This window comes from Nilaparvata lugens, chromosome 10, assembly GCF_014356525.2.
Source record: "Nilaparvata lugens isolate BPH chromosome 10, ASM1435652v1, whole genome shotgun sequence".
NCBI lineage: Eukaryota > Metazoa > Arthropoda > Insecta > Hemiptera > Delphacidae > Nilaparvata > Nilaparvata lugens.
In genome coordinates this window covers 22,769,758-22,782,853 of record NC_052513.1, presented here as the reverse complement: position 1 = coordinate 22,782,853, position 13,096 = coordinate 22,769,758, and the positions used below count along the sequence as shown (strand labels likewise).

Below are 13,096 nucleotides of genomic sequence, written 5' to 3'. Positions count from 1 at the left end.
GATATATCAAACTAATTCTAATTTTTTCCCGGGGAAAACTGATTTTATTGCATTCAAAAATGTGGAAATCAGGATTGCATTCTGCTGTTACTTATTTAAACTATGTAATTTGAATATTGCATTTCCAAACAAAGATTACAAATGAGAATATGTAATTATTAATAGTCGATAATTATTATTTATCAATGTTTTGATAATATTATATCAACATTTTGGGTCTATCGATAGACACAATAATGATGACATGATTCACAAGCACAATAAATTTTGCAAAGGACCAACAGTTTTTCAAATGAGTTTCATAGTCTGTAATTTTTGTGATTTTATCCAGGAAATATAGGTAAGTCGAGTGATTTTGTTTTTATTGATGTACTGTAAAATGAAAGAATACATTTTTTATAGGTCTAAATACTCATACATAAGATGATAATCTTTTCAGAAGACTATTATAGGCCACGCATAACATAACCTTATAACACAACACTGGATACCATATTATTCAAGGCATAACTTAATAATAATAAGAGAAAAGCCTCTTGAATTTATCATTGCTGGAAATAAGATGATTATTATTCTAGGCAGACACATTCCAGGGTTATATGCTGGTACATATAAATTTAAATGTGTAACAAAACTTTTTATTTAGCCTAGCCTAAGTAATTGAAGTCACCACAAACTAATCTACACTCATGTTATTATAATGAACTTAATATCAATAATATAAGACTGTGGATTGATAGATTAAAATTTATTCAGTTGTTTTCTGGACCGTCATGCTTTATTTAAACTTTTCCCAGCAAGCAATTGATTCATTTATTTATATTAACAGCTTTATATCATATTCCAATTTAGAGAAACTATCGGTGTAGTCCTCTCATTTCAGCAATATATATTTTATATAATAAGAAAGAGTGAGACTGTGTGTTTGCAACATTGTGTGTTTTTCCAATTTTCTAGTCAAAAAATATTATTTGAAATATGTTTAATCATAAGTAAACTTTTGTTTCATCTCTGATAGGAGCTGTGGTGATGAAATTTTCCAACACAATAGAAAAAGACATAGGAGCAGTACGGTAATCAAATACTGGCTGGAGTCTCCAAAAACTCGGTTTACCAGCAAAGAGAAATCTAAGTAAGTCTCAAATTTGATTAATTTAAAACAGAATATAAAGTGGAACAATTTTTCTCTATGGGTGATGTCCACATGAGCTCTAGGCTTGTGCTAATCATTATAAGTTAGTAATCATACCGGGTGAGTCATATGTATGGGAACCTTTCAATAAATTAGAGACTGTTGTAGATATAATTCTGTAGCTTTCAGGATATGTAACTGGTCAAATACTCTAACTCTTGACGTATGGTACAACTGAATTTCAACCCCTTCATAAGGGGTTGACTAGGTTCAGAATGTATAATATGGAGACTCAAGAGTTTTAACTGGAATATTTCTAATGTAAACGCCTATTGTGTGGTACATTATTTTGGAGGGCTTTTCAAAACAAGAAACATAACATCAATTAAAATGTACTATGGAACTTGTCACGTTATTTTTTATAGTTAAATAACGATCAGCCTTTTGCTTGGCATCAATCGGTAGAGTATGAGAAATATTTCAATAATTATAAAATCTGATCGTGGTTTTACTAGGATATAGTCTCATAAAAATCTTTATAGGCCCAGATATGAGCTTCCAGAATGATACTGATAATTTATAAAATATATATATATATAATATATATATATATATATATATATTATATATATATATATATATATATATATATAAAACTTATCCTATAGTATTGAGGAATAAAATGGATCATACACCATAGAAAATTTGATACATATATTAACAAATATCTCAAAAAATAAGTCAGAACAAAAATATATAGAGCGACAGGAATATATAATATAACAAGAAACGAAATCAATAAAATATCACAGATTAATATTATTCTATAGCACGAAATTTTACCATGTGCTTTCATTTCATGAACATATGCATCTATTTGCATGTAGCTTCGATATCAACTTGCTGATACTTGTCAATTTGGACGATTCTATTTAGAATCTGAATTTCTTAAATCAGCATGACAAATGGACAAACTAATAATCCAAATATATATTAAATTCTATGGTTTCCAATAGATTTCTTTATAATGAATATTTTTTATCTCAGGGTGCGAGATTTGGCACCTGATGGAATAGATAGATCAATTCATCTAGTGAATCAGAGCTACATTAAATTATCGCAAATTATATTGTAGAAATCAATGATCATATGAATATTGTATTAATAGCCTAGAACTTTGTATTCTTTGATTGATGGACCTTTTGATATATGGATTGATTCGTTACTATCTAATGAAAATACCTTTCATATTATCTTTACTTGCGCAAGAAATTTTACCGAATTCTTAATTTATAAAAAACCCTTTCGACGAGCTAGCTTTGATTCTTATTTCATTTTGAAACACTGAGGGCGCCCTATCACTATTTCGAATATTTTTCACTTATGTGCTGGAATTTTCTATGAGCTGCTGATGTCAATCCAAACTCCTGGTGGTCCTGGATTATTGTAGCTGGAGTTGTCTCTTCCAAGGGGTTGAAAAATTATTTAAAAATGACTTCTGCTTTACATTAGCATCACAAAGTCTTATGAAAAGATTTAATAATTCGATTTACTTAAAGTTATTAAGAGGTATAAGATATTACGCTCTATAATTTTTGGTGACATCTCATGGTGGTTGTTGGCAGGCAAGTGGGGAAGTTCTCTCTTCTCAGTTACAATTTTCATTTCCGATTTCCAAATTTACATGAAATGTAAATACTCTGTTCCTCTGTCATTCATGGCTCAAATAGACTGTACCAAACTATTAAATTATTACTTATGTTACATCTTTAATAATTTATTTGCCTTTGGGCCATATCCAAAACATAAACTGCACAATAATAATTTACAAATTCTTATCATTCATGGAAATATATACAAATATATTTGAATCGACTCACTATTGCCACCTATCAATTGCCACTATTTGATTTGTGCATGCAAATTATTATAGTATTCATGCGTCTAGGAACCTCCTACTTCCTTGATACATTTAATTATTTTTGTTGGGGTTTTTTAATATGCTTTTTACATGCAAAGTAATTTTTTATAGATTATAGATTGATTCTTATATTACAATAATTAGCCATGTGGGACGTTTAGTTCCTCAAGCTGAATACTGTTTCGCCACAATAACTTTCTGCCAAGGTGTTTGGTCAGATTCTACGTTATGTGACTCGGTCAATCATTAGGTCGCTGATCAGTAGATGTTTTATGCCTAACCTCAAATTTTCAATATTTTATATAATATTATACAGTAGCAAGAATTATTTCCATTCCTATTCGGCTGTTGTACAATTTGGCTATGATGCCTGATATCATCTAATCTTTGATGTTATCATCTATGGCGATATTAGCCTATTATTTCACTTAGACCTATAAATTTCCTCAAATAGGAATTTTTATTCATCCATTCGGTTTTTGAACATTACACACGCCCCTGGATTTGAATTCAAAATATTTTGAGAATCACAATGGTTTTAATGAAAATCCATCCTTCAACACATCGACATATTCCATACTTTGTCTACAAAAAAGTACTATCAAAGATTTACAATAATTCGCAGACCTTATCTGCTTACCCCCCCCCCTTAGACCTCCTCAAATACAATAATAAATTCTCCTTATCAACACAAAAATATCACAAATATAACATCTTAGACATCTTCCTCATTACAACATTCATAACATAGTATTTTCAAATTTGCCGCTCGCAAGGTCGCCAACCTAATTCCACACAATACACTTGATTCTCTTACAATAAATTTCTTTCAAACAATAACTTCAATGTCAAATTCTCAGGGGCTCATACTTCATTATAATTCCTAGGTCTTAATATCAATAATTTTCTATATATCAGGTACAATTCTTTTCTTTTGCTACATGGTTTTGGCTTCTGGTGGTAACTAGTCAATTGAGGTTTTTTCAGTAACAACATGGCATGAAATAATGGTAATAAATTATAAAACATAAAAATAAATATATTAACACTGATAAATACAATAAATAACAATAATGAGTAACTTTTGGGTATAATACTTTCTTCATAATCATATGTTTGACAAGCGCTATATATTTGATTCAGGTGGCTTTGGCCAGCTGACTGAATTTTGGATTCATACATCATAATTTGCTAGCTTCCCATCTTACAGCACAAAACTAACCTATTTGTCACATTTTCCACATTTGAGGTAATTTAATTAATTCATTCTCTACTATCCCCGTTTATGTTCTTTTTTTTATAATGTAGATTATTAAATTACATACTTAAAAAATTGTTCTTTGTCTGTTTCAGGCTTCTAACAGTTGGAAGGAAAAAAAACGCTGGATTGTTGCTATGCGGTCTAGGCCATGATAGGTCAGTAATTGGTTTGATAATGGTGTTTTCTCTTGTTTTCTTATCATATTTATTTCAAATTCTGTGATATTGCATGTAAAAATTTCGTGGCTTTCCCGTATATTCTTGCTTTTCTGTCTGTAGATGTAGCTGTAGGCCGGTTAGGTTATCTGCTGTTGATTGTTGAGGCTGTCCTATTATTTATCTATCCTTCATAAATCTAAAGCCCTTGTATCTTGTGTATTCTTTCTTCAAATAACTCCTTGTTCCTTTAATAATAATTTCTTTTAATTGATCCAAAGCCTTCCATTCATTTTCTTTCAATACTATTCACATAGTTTCTTTATAAACAACCTTAATCATATCAGGAAACAGTTTCATAAAGCAAGATTTTTCATAGGCCATAAACTTCTTTAATAATATTATCCCCTTCATTATTTCATTAACATCACAATTTTTAGCAAACATCACGGCCTTAATAACAAACAATTTCACCATACAAGATTTCCAACAGTCAACAAATTCCTTCAACAATAACATGGTCTTGATTATAACATCAATAGCATCACTTTTCAATATTATTTCAGCCATAACAAACATTACACAGTATATCAGAACATTTATTATCTCTTTAATAGTATAATCTCTTATCATATAATATCCAGGTACTTTCACTTTCTTTATATTACTTTTTATTTCTTCCAATGTTATTAACCACTTTCTGTTTTTTATTAATCTCCACAAGTAATCCACTTTATTATTATCATCCACGCATGAATCCATGATAGTCCTTCTAGTAGCTCCAGTTTCATTCCACTTATTAGGTCCATTTTGCCGGTCACATCGCTGATCTTCTTCCTTAAAGCGTATGTGCTGTGGATGCATGATGTCAGTCCTTCTAGTAGCTCCAGTTTCATTCCATTTATTAGGTCCATTTTGCCGGTCACATCACTGATCTTCTTCCTTAAAGCGTATGTGCTGTGGATGCATGATGTCAGTCTCTTCCTGTCCTCCATCCTGGTGTTGGTCAGGAATCCTCCTCGGGCGTTTAAAACGTGCATGCGGCATCCATCGGCGCGCGCGGTTCCTTCCTCGTCTCTTCTTTCTCCGGGCCTTGCAATGCTGATTCTTTCGGTCCTGTAGTTCGTCCTCTTGGTCCTTGGTTTGCTGTGGGGTCGATTGATGCGCAGGTGTAAGCTCGGTGCGCGGATGCATAGTGGCAGTCTCCTCCTGGTAACTGTTAATATTTATTAGTGACTCTTCGGTGGCAGGTTGCTCTTCGGTGGGGAACAGGATACTTAAAATGGGTTGTTGCTTGCGGCTGGTTTTAATTGCATGGTGAGCGGCGGTTTTTTGTGGTAGTCTGTCTTGAATTGGCTTCTGTTTTTCCACTAATATTTTCGGTAAATCCTTTCTAAAGGTGGTGTGTGATGCTGAAATATCTTTCTTTTCTTTGTTTGTTTCATCAGAGCTTGTATGCGTTATATCTGCGGTATCGTATATTCATAATTTAGATGTAGTCTTCTCTATGTCTGGTGGTGGGTTATCTTGTGTTTTTTGTTGATTTAATGTGGACGCATGCTCTACGGTGTAATTTATACTTATTTGTTGTGTTGGCAGTTTATGATTCCTGTTATAATTATTGTGAATATAACCATTATTAGTGTTCAATCGATCACGGCCATCATAATAATTTATTTGATAGGTATGCTGTGGATAATGGTTTATTGGATGATTTTGAAAACTTCTGTTATTCCAATTATTTTGATTATGATCATAGCAGCGTTCAAATTGAGGAGTAGATTGTGAGCAATCATATGGTACTGATTCATAGGCTTTGCTGGTGTACTGATTAATTTTTGAATTAGGTTGATTCTGTGCATATATTTGATGTGACCGGTGATTTGGTGTTGCCATCACAGATTGTATGCTGTATAAATGATTTATTAATTGTTCACAACTAGTTTTTGGCTGTGTAGCCAATGCTGTTCTGACTTGGAAAGGTAACATTTTTACGATTATATTTGCTAAAACAGAGTCAATTATTGGCTCATCTAATTGAGCATTCTTCAGTTTAATTGTAGTAACAAAATTGATGTATGTGTTGTCTGTCCTAGGATTATATTTACAAGCAATGATATTGACTAGTGTATCCATTTGTCTATTTTTATTCCAATATTGTTCCAGGAAAGCTGCACTGAATTCGACCAATGTCCTGAGTTCGTGATTATGGATCTGGAAAAACATCAGAGGTTCACCGCTTAACAAGCTGGATAATCAAAGATGCCATAAATTCCAAGAGGTGGGTGTTAAGGATTGTACCAATTTTATCTGATCTATAAATTCTTTAGGTTGAAGATAGCAGTCTGTATTGTCAAAACGGCCTAATTCATTGAAACTGTGCAGTAAATCAAATGTTGCTATGGGGATAGGCTCTATATTCTTGTGCGGAAATTGATGTGTTTGACTCTCGAGTTGTACTAAATCTTGGGCCTGCTTCCAATGAATACTAGCTTCCATTCCATTATTTACTACTTCAGCATTTAATTCCAATAAAAATAATTGCTGTTCTCCAACGGCTGTCTCTAATGAATTAAGTAGTACTTCGTTTTGATTGATATCAGAATTTAGGTGAGCTATTTGTGTACTATTCTGTTGTTTATCTATGGAAATAAGTTGACTATTGTTTCTAGTTACTGTCGAGTTTATGTCCTGTGTTTTAGTTACTACTTGCTCTTGAATATCTTTTTGACAATCGGCTTTAACGTTTGTTGCTATTTCATGCATTTGTGCGGTGTTTTGTGCTGTTATGTTATCTATTCTTCCATTTGACTCACAAGTAACTGTATCTATTTTTGCTGCTAAGTCGGTTGTAATTAATTCCTGATTTTCGTTTTGCAAATCTATCATAGCCTTTAACTCTTCCCTATGATTTTCCACCTTGCTATCAATAGCGTCCAACTTACGTTCTACCGCTGGTATTGTGTCCACAGTTTTCTTACCCATTCTTACCGATGTATCCTTCAATGATTCCCACATTTCCTTCATTTCCACCTTTAAGTCCTTCATTACTACTGCCATTGTTTTTTCTAAACTGTTGGAAAATGACTTGATCATCCCCTCTACTATAACCCTCCATTTTGTTTCTTGGGAGACATTTAATGATTTGTTACTGTTCCCAGGATTCTTGGCGGTGATTGAAGATATCTGGGCAGTGGACTCCATCGCGCCCCCCTCAGCGTCGATCATCGCTACTACCACCGTCTGCAGTGTGTCTGCTACCTCATTTTGCACGGACAAAAAGAGACTCATTTTTAAAAATGGATAAAGTGTCAAGTGTTTTTAAAAAAGTGAAAGTTTTGGCTAATGAAACATTGTGTGTGACACAAGAGAGGATAGGCCTATGAATATTAATTACAAGCCAGGTAACCTATTTATTACTTAATCTCTTATAATATAATAATACTATTCATTGATTCCTGACTAGCTTACAGACTGTGACTTATACTTAAAATATTAATGACAAATTTCAGCAGTTTGGCCCCATAAAATATAATAGCTCTCTCTATAGAATATATCTTCCACAATAATAAATATAAATTTCCTTATAATTTCTCCTTATTTAAAGCTATTGATTCCCCAAAAAGTAATACAAAAATTAACCTGCCTGCGTTCCTCAATACTCTTATATCTATTATTCATCCACGACAAATTTCAATATGTCTAGACTTGTCTTTAGTTATTATCCTCAATATAGGTCTTGACTTAATTTCAATAATTATTTAATGAGCTCTGCTCTCATCATCAGTCTCACGTTCGGTCGCCATGTTCTTACACGGCCTATCATACATTAATGGGCTCAGACAGGAGCTTATAAAAATATCACAGATGATTAAAAAAAAAAAAAAAAAAAATATATATATATATATATATATATATATATATAAAACTTATCCTATAGTATTGAGGAATAAAAATAAATCGTACACCATAAAAAATTTGATACATATATTAACAAATATCTCAAAAATAAATCAACGCAAGAATATATATAGAGCGACAGAAATATGTAATATAAGACAAAACAATAAACAAAATCAATAAAATATCACAGGTTAATACTATCCTCTAAGTTCTATAGCATGAAACGCTACCATGTGCTTTCATTTTATGATCATATGCATTTATTTGCATGTAGCTTCGATATCAACTTGCTGATACTTGTTAACTTGGACAATTCTATTTCGTACATTAGTTTCTTGAATCAGCAAGATGAATAGATAAACTAATAATCCAAATATATATATATATATATATTAAATTCTATGGTTTCCGATAGATTTCTTTATAATAAATATTTTTTATCTCAGGGTGCGAGATTCGGCACCTGACGGAATAGATAGATCAATTCATCTAGTGAATCAGAGCTACATTAAATTATCGCAAATTATATTATAGAAATTAATGATCATATGAATATTGTATTAATAGCCTAGAACTTAGTATTCTTTGATTGATGGATCTTTTGATATATGGATTGATTCGTTACTATCTAATAAAAATACCTTTTATACTATATTTACTTGCGCGAGTATTTTCACCAAATTCTTAATTTATAAAAAACCCTTTCGACGAGCTAGCTTTGATTCTCATTTCATTTCGAAGGATTGAGGGCGCCCTGTCACTATTTCGAATATTTTTCACTCACATGCTGGAGTTTTCTATGAGCTGCTGATGTTAATCCAAACTCCTGGTGGTCCTGGATTATTGTAGCCGGAGTTGTCTCTTCCAAGGGGTTGGAAAATTATTTGAAAATGACTTCTGCTTTACATTAGCATCACAAAGTCTTATGAAAAGATTTAATAATTCGATTTACTTAAAGTTATTAAGAGGTATATTAAGATATTACGCTCTATAATTTTTGGTGACATCTCATGGTGGTTGTTGGCAGGCAAGTGGGGTAGTTCTCTCTTCTCAATTACAATTTTCATTTACGATTTCCAAATTTACATGAAATTCAAATACTCTGTTCCTCCGCCATTCATGGCTCAAATAGACCGTACCAAACTATCAAATTATTACCCATGTTACATCTTTAATAATAATTTATTTGCCTTCGGGCCATATCCAAAACATAAACTGCACAATAATACTTTACAAATTCTTATCATTTATAGAAATATATACAAATATATTTGAATTGGCTCACTATTGCCGCCTATCAATTGCCACTATTTGATTGGTGCATGCAAATTATTATAGTATTTATGCGCCTAGTAACCTCCTACTTCCTTAATACATTTAATTATTTTTATTGGGGTTTTTAATATGCTTTTTACATGCAAAGTTTTTTTTTACAGATTATAGATTGATTCTTATATTACAATAATTAGCCACGTGGGACGTTTAGTTCCTCAAGTTGAATACTGTTTTGCCACAATAAGTTTCTGCCAAGGTGTTTGGTCAGATTCTACGTTATGCGACTCGGTCGATCATTAGGTCGCCGATCAGTGGATGTTTTATGCCTAACCTCAAATTTTCAATATTTTTTATAATATTATACAGAAGCAAAAATTATTTCCATTCCTATTCGGCTGTTGTACAATTCGGCCATGATGCCTGATATTATCTGATCTTTAATGTTATCATCTTTGACCATATTAGCCTATTATTTCACTTGGACCTATAAATTTCTTCAAATAGGAATTTTAATTTATCCATTCGGTTTTTGAACGTTACAAACTTGAATCCAAAACTGTGGCTAATTGAAGTTACAGTTTGTAAAGAAATGAAGGGTTATAGCTCAAATATTTTTAATGTAAATACCCATTGTGTGATACATCATTAAAAAGGCCTTTTTAAACCTAGAAAGATGACATCAATAAGAATCTATGATACTTCTTTTCAAAATGGCGGCTAATTGAATTTTATCAATTATTTCTTTAAAAACCAAAACTTCAATCAGCCACCATTTTGGATAAAAGTATCATAAAATATTTTCATTGATTTCATCTTTCTCGTTTTGAGAAGGCTTTTAAGATAATACACAATGGGTATTTACATTCAAAATCTTTGATCTACACCCCCCAAGTCACCCCCTTATGAGGAGTTGAAATTAAGTTGTATATCAAAAGGTGGAGCATTCGACCAATAACTCATCCTGAAAGTTACAGTATTATATCTACAACAGTCTCCAACTTATTGAAGGGTTGAGGACTGTGATGTTTTGAAAATAAATTCAATCTTAATATAAATTATTGTTGTTTCTCCATTTTATTAAAGCAAAAATCTCCCCATTGGCCATCCAGACATTTATTGTTTTTTCCAATTGGTGATGCAAAGCTAATACAAGCAAATGGCTGATACGAAATCCAACAGCTGAAAAAAGAAGCTTACATGAAACATTTTTGAAATTTGTCAGCTGTTGAATGATTACAAATGAAAATGAGCTTTCTTTTTGTAATTATAGTGTCCAGCTGTTAGATTACATATATCACTACTTACTAGGGAAAATCCATTTCTCTGAATAGGACTTTATAGTTGAATTTAATTTTTATTCAGTTTTATTATTGTAAAATTATTGTAAAGTCAGGGTAGAGAATTTACTTCACATTATATTATTGTGGTTATTCAAAAGTTTTATAAGATTTATAGTTTTTTAATGTAAAAATAAAGAATAATTCTTTTCAATAATTGAAAAGGTTATTCATTCAGAATAATTAAGGTTATCCTTCTTCATCTTTTCACGATAAAATATTGTAAGAATGTATTTTAAAAACGTTATTTTCATGTGAATTTTTGGAAATTTTCATGTGAAAGAAATGACCAAATGTGGGACAAGAAATGTAGAAAAAACTGTTTTATTCATGTTCTTTTCTGAGAGTTCAGTATAACGTGAGAATGAAGAAACAAAAAAAAAACGTTATTTTCAAGTTCCAGTTTCACGTACTTTTCACGTGAAAAGTTGGAACATTTACACTTTTTTCCACGTGAGAAACTGTGAGGACATAATTTTCACGTGAAAAAAACGCTCTTGTGTTATCTTGGACTTCCCTTTCAGGAGAGGGAGAGTCATGCATATTTAAATACATTTTTAGGTTATTAAATAAATTTGCTAGCAGATTGATTCAGGAAATAAAATCCTTATTTTCTAATTTGTAAAGATTGTATACTTTGAACTGTTATTTGTTCCAGAAATGTTCAAACACCGGATCCTGGAGGAGAATCTGAATGCTACAAAAATTGAGATTGAATTGAGGTGCAGTAACATAAACCAGTATGTAGCTCAAAAAATTGCTACTTTAAACAGGAAGAGATTAAAGTATTCTGGAGCACCACAATGAGGACCTTTCTTAATAGATAAATGACATGCATATGAGTTATTTCAATGAACAAACTTCTCACATTATTTATGTCTTAACTATTTACATCCCTTAATTTTTCATCAATATATCAATAGACATCTATTTACTGAATCCAATTCACTTTTATTAATTATAGATATTTAGACAGGTATACTCTCTTGTCTGATGCCAGTTGCATCTGGGTTGAAATATTATAATCCTTGCAAATGTTATCTTCATCCTAAGCTGCTCTCCTAGATTTAAAAGAGGATTTTTTCTATAAAGGAGACAGGCTGCTTATAGATGGCTATTGATCTGTGTTGATATCAATACAGCTGGTTATGTATTGATATCCATGGCTACCTATTGATGTGTATTAATATCATTAGGTATTTGGGCCAATACATATCCATGGAAATGTATTGATGTGTATTGATATCAATACAGCTGGTTATGTATTGATATCCATGAATATGAATTGATTTGTATTGATATCAATAGGTATTTGGGCCAATACATATCCATGGAAATGTATTGATGTGTATTGGCCCAAATACCTATTGATATCAATACATTTTTTTATTGATCTCTATTGATCACTTTCACTAGGGAGCCTAACAGATTGGCACGGACTATTTGATTATATAATGGCGTGGTAGTTGAATATTTAAATAATATGCAAATTTGGAATATGGGAGTATGATTTAAGAGAATAGGGGTAGATCAGAGCCCACTTGCTTGCCAGATGCCACCATGGAACGCCACTAAATTTATAGAGCACAAGTCCCTTTTTAATTAATAAATGTACGTTTGGAAGATTCAAGTTTAAATTCAACAAATAATTTTCATAAGACTTAGTGAGGCCGTATTAAGGCATAAGTCATTCAGATATTCATTCATTCCCTTGAAGAGGACGACTTTGGCCACCAGAAAACCCAAGACAATGGAAAATTTGGATCACCATCATCATCTTGTGAATTTCAGCATGTGAGTGATAATTAACGAGAAAGATAAAAATCTAGGGCGCCCTCAGTGCTTTGAGTGGAACAAGATTTAAAAAAGCTAGCTCGATGAAAGGTTATATAAATATTGAAATTAATATCAAACTTGTGCAAGTCTTGAAAAGTACAAAAAACATATTTTACTAATTAAGAACTATATATCAGACTTACATGTCTAAGTATACACAGATGAAAAAAGTATTTAAATTTGATATTATAATATATATGCTCACTCGATCATTAATTCTATTAGTAAATTATAAAGATATAAATGAAGCTCATGTTCACAGGATAAATTGATTTA

At 31.7% G+C, this 13,096-nt stretch overlaps 2 long non-coding RNA genes across 3 annotated transcripts; both read left to right on the top strand.

Annotated features, from left to right (window-relative positions):
• Positions 1 to 264: 264 nt before the first annotated feature.
• Positions 265 to 11,831, top strand: LOC111045472. 2 transcript variants are annotated; one of them, XR_002605702.2, is made up of 3 exons: positions 265 to 340; positions 1,019 to 1,132; positions 11,643 to 11,831. It is a non-coding gene; the product is annotated as an uncharacterized LOC111045472 (long non-coding RNA). The 2 variants fall into 2 exon arrangements; XR_005572349.1 differs by lacking the exon at positions 265 to 340 and adding an exon at positions 527 to 605.
• Positions 3,741 to 7,965, top strand: LOC120353403. The gene is made up of 3 exons (XR_005572351.1): positions 3,741 to 4,469; positions 6,636 to 6,750; positions 7,631 to 7,965. It is a non-coding gene; the product is annotated as an uncharacterized LOC120353403 (long non-coding RNA).
• Positions 11,832 to 13,096: the final 1,265 nt, after the last annotated feature.